This window comes from Pseudophryne corroboree, chromosome 11 (assembly GCF_028390025.1).
Source record: "Pseudophryne corroboree isolate aPseCor3 chromosome 11, aPseCor3.hap2, whole genome shotgun sequence".
Classification (NCBI taxonomy): Eukaryota; Metazoa; Chordata; class Amphibia; order Anura; family Myobatrachidae; genus Pseudophryne; species Pseudophryne corroboree.
This window is the reverse complement of record NC_086454.1, coordinates 331,521,300-331,538,783: the sequence shown is the minus strand read 5'-3', so window position 1 is coordinate 331,538,783 and position 17,484 is coordinate 331,521,300. Positions and strand designations below refer to the sequence as shown.

Below are 17,484 nucleotides of genomic sequence, written 5' to 3'. Positions count from 1 at the left end.
CGTTTCAGACCAGAAAATGGTCGTAATGGTGCAAGCTGTATATGAGAGCCACACTGGCCTGAGATCTGAGAGGGAGGCCGCCAACTCTTAGTGAGCACCATGCAGAGCCAAGGAGATCCTGAAAACACCGGTGGGCATGATGGGATCAATAGTGCGCCAATTCTGATGCGGTCTGTGGGACTTGCTGAGAAGGTGTAGAGAGTAGAGTCAAGGTGTAGATGCTAAATTAGACTATATATATATATATATATATATCTCAAACAATACAGGTCTAAGTGCGCTAATGGATAGTACTGTAAATCACATCAAAACAAATTAAAGGATTCAACTTTAGTGTTTAATACATAAAAGCCACGATAACATAAAATGTCTGTGAGCATGTCAACATCTTTTTACAGAATGTATAGGCAGTGTATACAAACAATTTCTGTCAGATGAAAAGTCCAGATGAAACTTAAAGTTCGTGACAAATCTTCCTTAGTAGCATAGGATACAGATGGAACACAGTACTTGAACACAACCCAATGCGTTTCGTCCCTAACTGGGACTTCCTCAGGGGTAAAATCAAGTGCCAGATGTTTTTAAAGATAATCCAAAAAGTATGTGAAAAGCTCACTGAATATATCAATAAAAGCAGGTATAAAACCAATATGACTAGGGAAAGGATTCAATACTATGAAGCCCCCAGTCACAAGGGATCCGGAAAGTAATTAATGGTCAACCAGGTGACCCCAATAAAGTGTGGTTTAAAGTCTATCCCTGACTCTCTAAACCAATCTGCAAAAATAGACCGCTCAGCAGTGGGTCAACAGCTAACTGGTGCAGTGGTCATCTCAGAGTCCAAAGTGATATATCAAATATTCCTCATCCCTATTAGCCTCAAACTATATGTTGCCCCCCTCATATGTCAGTTGCATTATATGGCAAGTGTACGCTTTTCAGGGTACGTAGTTGGGGTGAGAGGCAGCCGTGGGATTTGATTCCCCAGACATCTGAAAACTGTGGCTTCTTCCCAGCATGGGACATATTTGAAGAAATATATGTGAAAGTACACCTTATGGAGGCCACTAAAGCATGAAATTTGTACAGTTTTGAGCATGGTATAGACTCCCCGGGAGAAGATATGGTACATTGGGTTACACACACACACACTGGAAATTGTCAGTACAATTCCCCCCTCACCCCCCCCCCCCCCTCACCCCCCACAATACCTTCAGAAAATCACAGAGTACAAGGAGCCAGCCACATCGCGCCCTTATAGGCTTTTATTATGATAAATAAAAATAAAAACTCTGACTAGCTGAACCTTAACAGGGTAGCTAGTATCGAATTACACTCCCCCCGCTGTTGATGAACTGCAGGGAGAAAATGGCGCTGGTTGCTGGATCTGCTCTGAGGAGAAGTCCCGCCCCCTGTAATGGCACGTCTTCCCACAATTATTGTATTATACTGGCCTGAGGTATTTTTTCGCTAACAGCGGGATTAGACTGTTAGCAGTGTTGACCAGTGTAGGGTGATTGCGCTGGCCCAGGACGCCCCTCACAACGCCGTACACAGTGTGCCGCTGAGCCTTCCGGAGCGCAGCCTTGCAGGGGTGGATTGGGATGGAAAACAAGCCCAGGAAATTTATGGAAGAAGCGCTAATGGGGGTGCGGTCTGATGAGGGGGTGGGGTCTGTTGAGGGGGACAGAATCCCTCTTCATAGGGCCTGATTGTACACAATTGCATCTTTCCTTGTGTCTGCTGCTGCAGTTGTGATTGAGACCAGGCGAGAACTGGAAACTAAAAGTGGCCCTGTAAAATTTTGTAGAAGGGGCCCAGCACAAGAGGTATAACATACATTGGATGGCAGAGTTGCTGTACTGCAGAGATTGAATAACAGAATGAATGGAGACAATGCAGTGTACTGAGTGGGTGGCTGCCTGTCATATGGGGGGTGGGGCCACATGACATCACAACATGACATCACACAACAGACACGTCGGCCTACCAGGAATCTTCCTGGTGAGACCTCGACACGCCCTTCTCAAATATAAATCTCTATGCAAATTTGAAATCTGCCCCACCTGCAGTGCAACTTGGTTTTCACAAGGTGAACAGTTACTTGCTCGTTTTTGTTTCTGTCCCAACTTGAATCTGGTCCTATGATTCCAACCAGCCAACCAATTGAATGAGAGCAAATGAAAATAAACTGTTTGCCCCCAAACACTGGAAAATGGATGAATATAGATGTTCAGACAAGATAATTAAATCCATGTTTTACATACATAATATTACCAGTGGCGCTGAGAGGGGGGAGGGGGCGGGCACTTTATACCCTGAGCCCAGGAGCCTGGAGGGGGCCAAGGTCCCACTGACCTCCCCCTTCCACACTGCTGACAGCCACATGTCGAGCGGGGAGAGAGGACTGACTGCTGCTGCACACAGCACACGCTTGTGTGTTCTGGGGGGAGAGGCAGCTGCAGCGGCGGCCAGTCCTCTACCTGCGTGATGAGCAATCGCGCCTGCCGCCGCTGCTGCTGCCCACTGGTCCTGACACCCAAACACTCCCCGCCCTGTGCAGCTTCATGGACGCACGTGTATTATCTTTTTTTAAATTTTCAGTGAAATTGTGTAGCCACGCCTCCCCTCTTTGGCCGCACCCCCTCTCATCACCAGGGCATGGCAAAGCTGTCAGCGCCCCTGAATATAACTAATTAGCAGACAAAATGGAGCTTTCTAAATGTACATTTTGTCACGTCATGGAAAGGAGCCGGTCTCTTATTGCTGGCAGCTGCTCTCTGGTCTATTGCGCTGACTGAGAGCTGAGATCCACACACACAGCAGACTTTGCAAAAGATGTTAGTGCTATTGGACATGTGCAGCTGCTCCGTTCCATCCCTTATATTGCATGTTGTTGCCATGGCTCTAGAAAAATCAAATTACATACTGCTGCAATTGTGGTCATAATTCAAGACATTGGCCGGCCAGGAGGGTGGGAGGGCAGGAGGTGAGGGTGTAGGGCTGGTAGGGAGAGTAACTACAGTCCCTCTGAGTTTGCCCCTGACATGGGATATATATATTCATTAAAATATGATTGCAAATGACAATACAAAGGACAAATATGAAGGATGTTAATTACTGGAATAATATTAAGATTAACATATTAATGAGTGGAAATTCAGGTCCTCTCCCACAGCTGGTCGACAGGGCCTACTCTATACAGCCACATTGCCCAGGACGTTTGCTCCAACAGCCCTGGAAGAAATCAAAGCTTGTGATTGGTCCCGGCTCATATCCCTCCTCTCCGCCACTATTCCAAGGTGGTTTAATGAGTCCATTTGCCAGCAAGGATGGGTGTGAAGGAGCAGCATGACCTCACTATCACCTATACTAGAAATCTCATGTGTATTGCTACTTTAAAATATTTCTTACCACCTTTACCTGTTTTACTTTGCAAAGGTGACAACACCCAATCTGATTTTTATTATGAACTTATTTTGCCATTTATCTGACTCTTGTGCCTGACCTGTGACGTTTTACCACTACCATGACCCAGTTTGAAACTTATTTCCCCATAATAGTGAATAGGTAAGAAGCAAAAATAATCCACCCAGAGCCTAAGCCAATGCACTACATCCTGCATCATACTTGCCTACCTGACCCTCTCCATGAGGGAGAAAATGCTCTGTTCCTGGACGTTCCTGGTAATGTATGATTGCCATCACCTGTGGTGAGCTAGGTAATTGATAAGAAAGGTGTTTCACCACAGGTGATGGCAATCATACATTACCAGGAACGTCCAGGAACAGAGCATTTTCTCCCTCATGCGGAGGGTCAGGTAGGCATGTGTGTCCTGCATACTAACACAATAGGATCACATAGGTGTAAATGAGAAGTGAAACGCGTGAGGACAATTGTGCTGGTATCTCAGTAATTACAGACAGGCGAGTAAAAGTAAATTCATGTTTATTATTAGTATCAGCAGCCTGCATTCTGCAATCTCTCCAGCAGGGTCCCTGCGTACGCTGGTTACTTGTTCCTTCTTCAGGTCATATTTATCCACAGTTTTTCAGAGAAATCGCACAACCTTCAAAACAACAAAACATTTCTCAGAAACAGCGCATGTTATGTAATATCTAATGTCTCTAAACAATGAGCTAGAGCAGTGGTTTCCAAACTTGTTTGAATCACGGCGCCCTAGAATATCATAATTTTTTTCACGGCACCCCTAGGCCAAAAATGTCTTATTGTGAAATTTAGAAATAAATATTACATTAAGTAGATTGTGTTTATTATATGTCATCCTTAGGGTCAGTTGTGTGGTGAGGGACAAGATTTGCTTCTGTTTGGCCACATATTTTATGACTGGCATCCACCAGCACTGGTTTTGCCTATTATATTGACCATGAATAATTTGAATTGGTCCTGGACCACCAACCCAGGGCACCCCTGCAAGTGTCCCGAGGCACCCCAGGGAGCCATGGCACACAGTTTGGGAACCTCTGAGCTAGGGCATGAAGTTATATAAGACAATTATTTATTAAAGCCACATAATGTATATATAACACTTCATCATCTATTACAGAAAATAGGAGAGACATATAGGGGCCTATTTATCAAATAATATTTACAGGATATCCCCCCCCCCCCCCCCCCCAATAAAAAAGGGCCATTTCAGGTAATACCTGCAAATATTATAGGTTTATTTACAAAGCAACAGGCGGTAAAACCCTCCCCTTCTGATCTTCTGATTGTGCCGATGCCCTTACATTAAAAGGGCAATGATTTTAGCAGCCTTGTTATGTTGGTAAAATGATTGCCCTTTTCACCACATACTGTAACTGGCATGGTCAGATCACATGCGACCGTGCCGCCCCACTTTCCCCCCAGTTTTTGACAAGGAGATCTATTTTGCGGATGTGCATAATATAATAATTAGGGGGAGACGTAATAAGCAGTGAAAAAAGAGTGGCCCATGGCAACCAATCAGCTGCTCTTTAAACTATATTAACTAAAAAAAAAATTAACTTATGAACAGTTCTGAGGAGAAAAATTCTCACTTAAGCGGTAAAACTATAAATAAACCCCTGTATATCCCCCAAATGTAACAGGGAGGGACTGCAGCAGATGTCTCTGATATCTGTCACAGTCCCTCCATCTCCGACAGCAGAAGAAGCACCCATAGGTGTGGGGGCTGCTAGGCTGTCAGATTTAGCAAGCTTTGAAATGACAAAATTACTGGGAGAGGTTTCCATAGGAACCCTTCCTATCACTAGCCGCTGCGCATGTGTGGTCAGAAGAACCGCGGAGTCCTGAACAGGGGCGGATTTAGGGGTGAGGGCGCCCCTAGGCACAACAGTAATGGACGCTCCATGCTTGCCTAATTGCATTACTCTTATTCATTGGTTATAAGCCCTCATTTGATGATAGCCACTTTAATAGAATAATAATGAAAAATCCACTATGTCTTTTTACATTTTTAATTATGTATTTATATTTACTAAGTAGGACGGCTCACAGGGGCAGTGTGCACATGTCTTACCCATTTACACTCCATTCAACATGCCATATGGTACAGTACAGTGGAAATATTTTGCAGATGCTGGTACGTTTTGGGCTGACAGTACCAACCCAAGCATCCAAGTGCTGCCCCTAGGCATGTGCCTCACGTGCCTATTAGAATATTCGCCACTGGTCCGGAAGCAGAAGTGCAGTGATTGCTTTAGGAGCAGCGACTGTATATAGTAGAGACCTATAGTCCTAATAGAGCAGTGTAAATGCTGACAGTATACAATGGGCTACATTCTACTGTAGACACAGTGGGGGAGATTCAATTGTTTGAAAAGTCGGTTGGGTGTCTGTTTTTCCTGTCTATTAGATGGGAATAAACAGACTCCCAACTGACTTTTCAAACATTTGAATACCCCCCCAGTGTATCACTTTTATGGATCACTTCCATAGGCATGCGCACGGGGGGGTGCCCTAATGTCCACACAGCAAGCACAGTGATGACCGCTGCGGCCCGCTGGTGTGTGATGGGCCGCCGCCGCCGCCTGCTGCTTTCTCCTGTCACTGTGCCTCTCCCGCTGCACCTGTCGCCCGGTCAGAATGATGCACTGGCTGTCACAGGCTGTATATACCGGCGGCCGCACAGGGGGTACTTACGTCACTTTGAAACATCTTTCATCCGGCCTCTGCCTCGTCATGTGACTCACACCACGCCCTCACTTTCTGCCGGCCCGAGCCCTCTGTCTTCTCCTGGCCGCGCTCTCAATCCTCAGCGTTCCTCTCAGGAGGAATCAAGCTGCTGCTGGAGGTCACATTCTGCAAAACACTGTCATTGTATTGTAAGTCACCGCTCAGCGCTGCAGCCTGCTCCTGCTGCAGGGGAAAGAGGGGGGCCAGGGAAGGGGGAATAACTTGATTATGTTACATCCCGAAGGGAAGTTACTCCCCCCTCCCCCCAAAAAAAATAGATATGTGGGTACACTCTGGAAAAAAATGAAAAAGAGAAGAAGGGTTACATAAATATATTAGCTGAGACAAGCAGTCAGTAATTTCTAGAGATGAGCGGGTTCGGTTTCTTTGAATCCGAACCCGCACGAACTTCACTTTTTTTTTCACGGGTCCGAGCGACTCGGATCTTCCCGCCTTGCTCGGTTAACCCGAGCGCGCCCGAACGTCATCATGACGCTGTCGGATTCTCGCGAGGCTCGGATTCTATCGCGAGACTCGGATTCTATATAAGGAGCCGCGCGTCGCCGCCATTTTCACACGTGCATTGAGATTGATAGGGAGAGGACGTGGCTGGCGTCCTCTCCATTTAGATTAGATTTAGAAGAGAGAGAGAGAGAGAGAGATTGCTGTGATACTGTAGATTAGAAGAGAGTGCAGAGTGCAGACAGAGTTTAGTGACTGACGACCACAGTGACCAGTGACCACCAGAGACAGTGCAGTTGTTTGTTTTATTTAATATATCCGTTCTCTGCCTGAAAAAAACGATACACAGTCACACACTGACTCAGTCTGTGTGCACTGCTCAGCCCAGTGTGCTGCACATCAATGTATTGTATATAAAGCTTATAATTGTGGGGGAGACTGGGGAGCACTGCAGGTTGTTATAGCAGGAGCCAGGAGTACATGATAAATAATATTATATTAAAATTAAACAGTGCACACTTTTGCTGCAGGAGTGCCACTGCCAGTGTGACTAGTGGTGACCAGTGCCTGACCACCAGTATATTAGTAGTATTGTATACTATCTCTTTATCAACCAGTCTATATTAGCAGCAGACACAGTACAGTGCGGTAGTTCACGGCTGTGGCTACCTCTGTGTCGGCACTCGGCAGGCAGTCCGTCCATCCATAATTGTATTATATACCACCTAACCGTGTTTTTTTTTTCTTTCTTTATACCGTCGTCATAGTCATACTAGTTGTTACGAGTATACTACTATCTCTTTATCAACCAGTGTACAGTGCGGTAGTTCACGGCTGTGGCTACCTCTGTGTCGGAACTCGGCAGGCAGTCCGTCCATCCATAATTGTATTATAATATATACCACCTAACCGTGGTTTTTTTTTCGTTCTTTATACCGTCGTCATACTAGTTGTTACGAGTATACTACTATCTCTTTATCAACCAGTGTACAGTGCGGTAGTTCACGGCTGTGGCTACCTCTGTGTCGGAACTCGGCAGGCAGTCCGTCCATCCATAATTGTATTATAATATATACCACCTAACCGTGGTTTTTTTTTCGTTCTTTATACCGTCGTCATACTAGTTGTTACGAGTATACTACTATCTCTTTATCAACCAGTGTACAGTGCGGTAGTTCACGGCTGTGGCTACCTCTGTGTCGGCACTCGGCAGGCAGTCCGTCCAACCATAATTGTATTATATACCACCTAACCGTGGTTTTTTTTTCATTCTTTATACCGTCGTCATACTAGTTGTTACGAGTATACTACTATCTCTTTATCAACCAGTGTACAGTGCGGTAGTTCACGGCTGTGGCTACCTCTGTGTCGGCACTCGGCAGGCAGTCCGTCCAACCATAATTGTATTATATACCACCTAACCGTGGTTTTTTTTTCATTCTTTATACCGTCGTCATACTAGTTGTTACGAGTATACTACTATCTCTTTATCAACCAGTGTACAGTGCGGTAGTTCACGGCTGTGGCTACCTCTGTGTCGGCACTCGGCAGCCCGTCCATAATTGTATATACCAGTGACCTAACCGTGGTTTTTTTTTCTTTCTTTATACATACATACTAGTTACGAGTATACTATCTCTTTATCAACCAGTCTATATATTAGCAGCAGACACAGTACAGTGCGGTAGTTCACGGCTGTGGCTACCTCTGTGTCGGCACTCGGCAGCCCGTCCATAATTGTATATACCACCTAACCGTGGTTTTTTTTTCTTTCTTTATACATACATACTAGTTACGAGTATACTATCTCTTTATCAACCAGTCTATATATTAGCAGCAGACACAGTACAGTGCGGTAGTTCACGGCTGTGGCTACCTCTGTGTCGGCACTCCGCAGCCCGTCCATAATTGTATATACCAGTGACCTAACCGTGGTTTTTTTTTCTTTCTTTATACATACATACTAGTTACGAGTATACTATCTCTTTATCAACCAGTCTATATATTAGCAGCAGACACAGTACAGTGCGGTAGTTCACGGCTGTGGCTACCTCTGTGTCGGCACTCGGCAGCCCGTCCATAATTGTATATACCAGTGACCTAACCGTGGTTTTTTTTTCTTTCTTTATACATACATACTAGTTACGAGTATACTATCTCTTTATCAACCAGTCTATATATTAGCAGCAGACACAGTACAGTGCGGTAGTTCACGGCTGTGGCTACCTCTGTGTCGGCACTCGGCAGCCCGTCCATAATTGTATATACCAGTGACCTAACCGTGGTTTTTTTTTCTTTCTTTATACATACATACTAGTTACGAGTATACTATCTCTTTATCAACCAGTCTATATATTAGCAGCAGACACAGTACAGTGCGGTAGTTCACGGCTGTGGCTACCTCTGTGTCGGCACTCGGCAGCCCGTCCATAATTGTATACTAGTATCCAATCCATCCATCTGCATTGTTTACCTGAGGTGCCTTTTAGTTGTGCCTATTAAAATATGGAGAACAAAAATGTTGAGGTTCCAAAATTAGGGAAAGATCAAGATCCACTTCCACCTCGTGCTGAAGCTGCTGCCACTAGTCATGGCCGAGACGATGAAATGCCAGCAACGTCGTCTGCCAAGGCCGATGCCCAATGGCATAGTACAGAGCATGTCAAAACCAAAACACCAAATATCAGTAAAAAAAGGACTCCAAAACCTAAAATAAAATTGTCGGAGGAGAAGCGTAAACTTGCCAATATGCCATTTACCACACGGAGTGGCAAGGAACGGCTGAGGCCCTGGCCTATGTTCATGGCTAGTGGTTCAGCTTCACATGAGGATGGAAGCACTCAGCCTCTCGCTAGAAAACTGAAAAGACTCAAGCTGGCAAAAGCACCGCAAAGAACTGTGCGTTCTTTGAAATCCCAAATCCACAAGGAGAGTCCAATTGTGTCGGTTGCGATGCCTGACCTTCCCAACACTGGACGTGAAGAGCATGCGCCTTCCACCATTTGCACGCCCCCTGCAAGTGCTGGAAGGAGCACCCGCAGTCCAGTTCCTGATAGTCAGATTGAAGATGTCAGTGTTGAAGTACACCAGGATGAGGAGGATATGGGTGTTGCTGGCGCTGGGGAGGAAATTGACCAGGAGGATTCTGATGGTGAGGTGGTTTGTTTAAGTCAGGCACCCGGGGAGACACCTGTTGTCCGTGGGAGGAATATGGCCGTTGACATGCCAGGTGAAAATACCAAAAAAATCAGCTCTTCGGTGTGGAGGTATTTCACCAGAAATGCGGACAACAGGTGTCAAGCCGTGTGTTCCCTTTGTCAAGCTGTAATAAGTAGGGGTAAGGACGTTAACCACCTCGGAACATCCTCCCTTATACGTCACCTGCAGCGCATTCATAATAAGTCAGTGACAAGTTCAAAAACTTTGGGTGACAGCGGAAGCAGTCCACTGACCAGTAAATCCCTTCCTCTTGTAACCAAGCTCACGCAAACCACCCCACCAACTCCCTCAGTGTCAATTTCCTCCTTCCCCAGGAATGCCAATAGTCCTGCAGGCCATGTCACTGGCAAGTCTGACGAGTCCTCTCCTGCCTGGGATTCCTCCGATGCATCCTTGCGTGTAACGCCTACTGCTGCTGGCGCTGCTGTTGTTGCCGCTGGGAGTCGATGGTCATCCCAGAGGGGAAGTCGTAAGCCCACTTGTACTACTTCCAGTAAGCAATTGACTGTTCAACAGTCCTTTGCGAGGAAGATGAAATATCACAGCAGTCATCCTACTGCAAAGCGGATAACTGAGTCCTTGACAACTATGTTGGTGTTAGACGTGCGTCCGGTATCCGCCGTTAGTTCACAGGGAACTAGACAATTTATTGAGGCAGTGTGCCCCCGTTACCAAATACCATCTAGGTTCCACTTCTCTAGGCAGGCGATACCGAGAATGTACACGGACGTCAGAAAAAGACTCACCAGTGTCCTAAAAAATGCAGTTGTACCCAATGTCCACTTAACCACGGACATGTGGACAAGTGGAGCAGGGCAGGGTCAGGACTATATGACTGTGACAGCCCACTGGGTAGATGTATGGACTCCCGCCGCAAGAACAGCAGCGGCGGCACCAGTAGCAGCATCTCGCAAACGCCAACTCTTTCCTAGGCAGGCTACGCTTTGTATCACCGCTTTCCAGAATACGCACACAGCTGAAAACCTCTTACGGCAACTGAGGAAGATCATCGCGGAATGGCTTACCCCAATTGGACTCTCCTGTGGATTTGTGGCATCGGACAACGCCAGCAATATTGTGTGTGCATTAAATATGGGCAAATTCCAGCACGTCCCATGTTTTGCACATACCTTGAATTTGGTGGTGCAGAATTTTTAAAAAAACGACAGGGGCGTGCAAGAGATGCTGTCGGTGGCCAGAAAAATTGCGGGACACTTTCGGCGTACAGGCACCACGTACAGAAGACTGGAGCACCACCAAAAACTACTGAACCTGCCCTGCCATCATCTGAAGCAAGAAGTGGTAACGAGGTGGAATTCAACCCTCTATATGCTTCAGAGGTTGGAGGAGCAGCAAAAGGCCATTCAAGCCTATACAATTGAGCACGATATAGGAGATGGAATGCACCTGTCTCAAGTGCAGTGGAGAATGATTTCAACGTTGTGCAAGGTTCTGATGCCCTTTGAACTTGCCACACGTGAAGTCAGTTCAGACACTGCCAGCCTGAGTCAGGTCATTCCCCTCATCAGGCTTTTGCAGAAGAAGCTGGAGGCATTGAAGAAGGAGCTAAAAGGGAGCGATTCCGCTAGGCATGTGGGACTTGTGGATGCAGCCCTTAATTCGCTTAACAAGGATTCACGGGTGGTCAATCTGTTGAAATCAGAGCACTACATTTTGGCCACCGTGCTCGATCCTAGATTTAAAGCCTACCTTGGATCTCTCTTTCCGGCAGACACAGGTCTGCTGGGGTTGAAAGACCTGCTGGTGACAAAATTGTCAAGTCAAGCGGAACGCGACCTGTCAACATCTCCTCCTTCACATTCTCCCGCAACTGGGGGTGCGAGGAAAAGGCTCAGAATTCCGAGCCCACCCGCTGGCGGTGATGCAGGGCAGTCTGGAGCGACTGCTGATGCTGACATCTGGTCCGGACTGAAGGACCTGACAACGATTACGGACATGTCGTCTACTGTCACTGCATATGATTCTCTCAACATTGATAGAATGGTGGAGGATTATATGAGTGACCGCATCCAAGTAGGCACGTCACACAGTCCGTACTTATACTGGCAGGAAAAAGAGGCAATTTGGAGGCCCTTGCACAAACTGGCTTTATTCTACCTAAGTTGCCCTCCCACAAGTGTGTACTCCGAAAGAGTGTTTAGTGCCGCCGCTCACCTTGTCAGCAATCGGCGTACGAGGTTACATCCAGAAAATGTGGAGAAGATGATGTTCATTAAAATGAATTATAATCAATTCCTCCGCGGAGACATTGACCAGCAGCAATTGCCTCCACAAAGTACACAGGGAGCTGAGATGGTGGATTCCAGTGGGGACGAATTGATAATCTGTGAGGAGGGGGATGTACACGGTGATATATCGGAGGGTGAAGATGAGGTGGACATCTTGCCTCTGTAGAGCCAGTTTGTGCAAGGAGAGATTAATTGCTTCTTTTTTGGGGGGGGTCCAAACCAACCCGTCATATCAGTCACAGTCGTGAGGCAGACCCTGTCACTGAAATGATGGGTTGGTTAAAGTGTGCATGTCCTGTTTTGTTTATACAACATAAGGGTGGGTGGGAGGGCCCAAGGATAATTCCATCTTGCACCTCTTTTTTCTTTTCTTTTTCTTTGCATCATGTGCTGATTGGGGAGGGTTTTTTGGAAGGGACATCCTGCGTGACACTGCAGTGCCACTCCTAAATGGGCCCGGTGTTTGTGTCGGCCACTAGGGTCGCTAATCTTACTCACACAGTCAGCTACCTCATTGCGCCTCTTTTTTTCTTTGTGTCATGTGCTGTTTGGGGAGGGTTTTTTGGAAGGGACATCCTGCGTGACACTGCAGTGCCACTCCTAGATGGGCCCGGTGTTTGTGTCGGCCACTAGGGTCGCTAATCTTACTCACACAGCTACCTCATTGCGCCTCTTTTTTTCTTTGCGTCATGTGCTGTTTGGGGAGGGTTTTTTGGAAGGGACATCCTGCGTGACACTGCAGTGCCACTCCTAGATGGGCCCGGTGTTTGTGTCGGCCACTAGGGTCGCTAATCTTACTCACACAGTCAGCTACCTCATTGCGCCTCTTTTTTTCTTTGCGTCATGTGCTGTTTGGGGAGGGTTTTTTGGAAGGGCCATCCTGCGTGACACTGCAGTGCCACTCCTAGATGGGCCCGGTGTTTGTGTCGGCCACTAGGGTCGCTAATCTTACTCACACAGTCAGCTACCTCATTGCGCCTCTTTTTTTCTTTGCGTCATGTGCTGTTTGGGGAGGGTTTTTTGGAAGGGCCATCCTGCGTGACACTGCAGTGCCACTCCTAGATGGGCCCGGTGTTTGTGTCGGCCACTAGGGTCGCTAATCTTACTCACACAGCTACCTCATTGCGCCTCTTTTTTTCTTTGCGTCATGTGCTGTTTGGGGAGGGTTTTTTGGAAGGGACATCCTGCGTGACACTGCAGTGCCACTCCTAGATGGGCCCGGTGTTTGTGTCGGCCACTAGGGTCGCTTATCTTACTCACACAGCGACCTCGGTGCAAATTTTAGGACTAAAAATAATATTGTGAGGTGTGAGGTATTCAGAATAGACTGAAAATGAGTGTAAATTATGGTTTTTGAGGTTAATAATACTTTGGGATCAAAATGACCCCCAAATTCTATGATTTAAGCTGTTTTTTAGTGTTTTTGGAAAAAAACACCCGAATCCAAAACACACCCGAATCCGACAAAAATAATTCGGTGAGGTTTTGCCAAAACGCGTTCGAACCCAAAACACGGCCGCGGAACCGAACCCAAAACCAAAACACAAAACCCGAAAAATTTCAGGCGCTCATCTCTAGTAATTTCCAGGGGGTTTTATGTGTGTCTGGCACTGCTGGGAGCATACAGTGTGGCGCAGGGCCGGCTCGAGGCATGTTCGACTCGAGCGGCCGCGCAGGGCGACCCTTAAAGGGCACCGCACCGCACTCTGGTGCCGCCATGTCGGAGCCTGGAGCCGGCCCTGTCCTCTAGCCTGCTGTCCTCCCGCGCCTCCTGCTTTTACACTGTGCTCTGCGCGCTATGTGGCTCCGGCATCTGATGTCAGACACCGGCGCCGCACAGCGCGCACAGTTATGTTTCAGACAGCGGCGCGCACAGCAGCACTCCCCCTCCCTCGGCACAGCAGGTACTGGGGGCATAAGTGGCACTGTGGGGGGCATATCTGGACTGTGGGGGGCATTCATGTATCTGGCACTGTGGGGGCCTGGGGGCATTAATGTATCTGGCACTGTGGGAGGCATTTATCTTGCACTGCGGGGGTCATTAATCTATCTGGCACTTTGGGGGGCATTTATCTGGCCTGTGGGGGGCATTTATCTGGCACTGTGGGGGGCATTTATTTATCTGTCACTGTGGTGGCATTTATCTGGCACTGTGGGGGCATTTATCTGGCACTGTGGGGGCATTTCTGGCACTGTGGGGGCCTGGGGGCATTAATGTATCTGGCACTGTGGGGGGAATTTATCTGGCACTGTGGGGGGCATTTATCTGGCACTGTGGGGGGCATTTATCTGGCACTGTGGGGGCATTACTGGGCCTGGGGGCATTAATGTATCTGGCACTGTGGGGGCATTTATCTGGCACTGTGGGGGCATTTATCTGGCACTGTGGGGGGCATTCATTTATCTGGCACTGTGGGGGGCATTAATGTATCTGGCACTGTGAGGGGCATTAATGTATCTGGCACTGTGGGGGGGCATTAATGTATCTGGCACTGTGGGGGGGGCATTAATGTATCTGGCACTGTGGTGGGTATTTATATGGCACTGTGGGGGGCATTTATTTATCTGTCACTGTGGTGGCATTTATCTGGCACTGTGGGGGCATTTATCTGGCACTGTGGGGGCATTTCTGGCACTGTGGGGGCCTGGGGGCATTAATGTATCTGGCACTGTGGGGGGCATTTATCTGGCACTGTGGGGGGCATTTATCTGGCACTGTGGGGGGGCATTTATCTGGCACTGTGGGGGCATTACTGGGCCTGGGGGCATTAATGTATCTGGCACTGTGGGGGCATTTATCTGGCACTGTGGGGGGCATTCATTTATCTGGCACTGTGGGGGGCATTAATGTATCTGGCACTGTGAGGGGCATTAATGTATCTGGCACTGTGGGGGGGCATTAATGTATCTGGCACTGTGGGGGGGGCATTAATGTATCTGGCACTGTGGTGGGTATTTATCTGGCACTGTGGGGGCATTTATCTGGCACTGTGAGGGGGCATTAATGTATCTGGCACTGTGGGGGCATTTCTGGCACTGTGTGGTCATTTATCTATCTGGGACTGTGGGGGCATATCTGGCACTGTGGGGGGCATTAATGTATCTGGCACTGTGGGGGCATTAATGTATCTGGCACTGTGGGGGGCATTTATGTATCTGGCACTGTGGGGGGCATTTATGTATCTGGCACTGTGTGGGGGGGGGGGCATTAATGTGTCTGGCACTGTGGGGGGGTATTAATGTATCTGGCACTGTGAGGGGGCATTAATGTATCTGGCACTGTGGGGCATTTCTGACACTGTGGGGTCATTTATCTATCTGGGAATGTGGGGGCATATCTGGCACTGTGGGGGGCATTAATGTATCTGTTACTGTGGGGGGAATTAATGTATCTGGCACTGTGGGGGGCATTAATGTATCTGGCACTGTGGGGGCATTTATGTATCTGGCACTGTGGGGGGCATTTATGTATCTGGCTCTGTGGGGGCATTTATGTATCTGGCACTGTGGGGCATTTATGTATCTGGCACTGCTGGGGGGCATGTCATATGCATTTGGCACTGCTGGGGGGGGCATGTCGTGCATTTGGCACTGCTGGGGGGGCATGTCATGTGCATCTGGCACGGCTGGGGGGCATGTCATGTGCATCTGGCACGGCTGGGGGGCATGTCATGTGCATCTGGCACGGCTGGGGGGCATGTCATGTGTAGCTGGCACGGCTGGGGGGCAAATAATGTAGTGTTCCCGTGTCTCAGTGCAATACCTGGCGCAAAGTGTCTAACGTGCTCTGCCTGGCGCAAAGTGTCTAACGTGCTCTGCCTGGCGCAAAGTGTCTAACGTGCTCTGCCTGGCACAAAGTGTCTAACATGCTCTACCTGTCGCAGTGTGTATAGGAGGTTCTACCTGGTGCAATGTGTATTAGCTGCACTACTGTGTGGTGTAATGCGAATTGCCACTATTATGTGGCAGCGCCCCTTCCCCACGAAGCAACGCGCAAGGTCCATGATTTCGAACGGAGCAACAAGCATTACAGTATGTACATAATTTTGCCCTTGTAACTTAAATATGTGCCCTCCCAAATGCAAAATGTGCCCTCCCCGTGATCAGCACCCCTGCCCTAAAAAAAATCCTAGAGTGAACACCATCAAGTGTAGCTGGCACTGCTGGGGGGCAGATCATGTGTAGCTGGCACTGCAGCGGGGCATGTCATGTCTATCTAGCACTGCTGGGGAGTATATCATATCTATCTGGCACTGCTGGGGGGCATGTCATGTGTAGCTGGCACTGCAGCGGGGCATGTCATGTCTATCTGGCACTGCTGGGGGGTATATCATATGTATCTGGCACTGCTGGGGGGCATGTCATGTGTAGCTGGCACTGCTGCGGGACATGTCATGTCTATCTGGCACTGCACTACTGTAGACATTATGTGTAGCTGGCACTATACTGGAGACATTGTGTGTAAGGAACACTACTGTAGCTGTTATGTGTAATGCTGCTAATTGTGTGCGTAGAGGGGGTGTGAAAATATATTTATTTATAGTTTGATAATATGAAGTTGTGAGGCCCCGCCCACTTTTTCAGGAGGCCTGCCCACTTTTCCAGGAGGCCACACCCACTTTTCCGGGAGACCACACCCACTTTTATGGGAGCGCGCGCGCCAAAGGATGGGAGTGGGCGCTTTCACATTTTCTTGCTCAGGCTGCTAGTAGGCCTGGAGCCAGCCCTGGTGTGGCGTAATATGAATGTGGCTCATACTGTGTGGCGTAATGTGAATTTCAGCTCATACTGTGTGGTGTAATGTGAATTTCAGCTCATACTGTGTGGTGTAATGTGAATTTCAGCTCATACTGTGTGGTGTAATGTGAATGTGGCTCATACTGTGCGGTGTAATGTGAATGTGGCTCATACTGTGTGGCATAATGTGAATTTCAGCTCATGCTGTGTGGCGTAATGTGAATGTGGCTCATGCTGTGTGGGGTAATGTGAATGTGGCTCATACTGTGTGGTGTAATGTGAATTTCGGCTCATACTGTGTGGCGTAATGTGAATGTGGCTCATGCTGTGTGGCGTAATGTAAATTTCGGCTCATACTGTGTGGGGTAATGTGAATGTGGCTCATCCTGTGTGGTGTAATGTGAATTTTGGCTCATACTGTGTGGCGTAATGTGAATGTGGCTCATGCTGTGTGGTGTAATGTGAATTTCGGCTCATACTGTGTGGCGTAATGTCAATTTTGGCTCATACTGTGTGGTGTAATGTGAATGTGGCTCATGCTGTGTAGTGTAATGTGAATGTGGCTCATACTGTGTGGCGTAATGTGAATTTCAGCTCATGCTGTGTGGCGTAATGTGAATGTGGCTCATGCTGTGTG

At 47.9% G+C, this 17,484-nt stretch overlaps 1 long non-coding RNA gene across 1 annotated transcript in view; it reads right to left on the bottom strand.

Moving 5' to 3' along the window:
- Window positions 1-3,931: 3,931 nt before the first annotated feature.
- Window positions 3,932-17,484, bottom strand: part of LOC134970242 (uncharacterized) — a 187,736-nt gene continuing 174,183 nt past the window's right edge. The window contains exons 2-3 of the long non-coding RNA XR_010189741.1: window positions 6,148-6,316; window positions 3,932-4,069 (exon numbers count right to left, since the gene is read on the bottom strand). This is a non-coding gene — a long non-coding RNA (uncharacterized LOC134970242). The remainder of the gene's footprint in view (window positions 4,070-6,147; window positions 6,317-17,484) is intronic.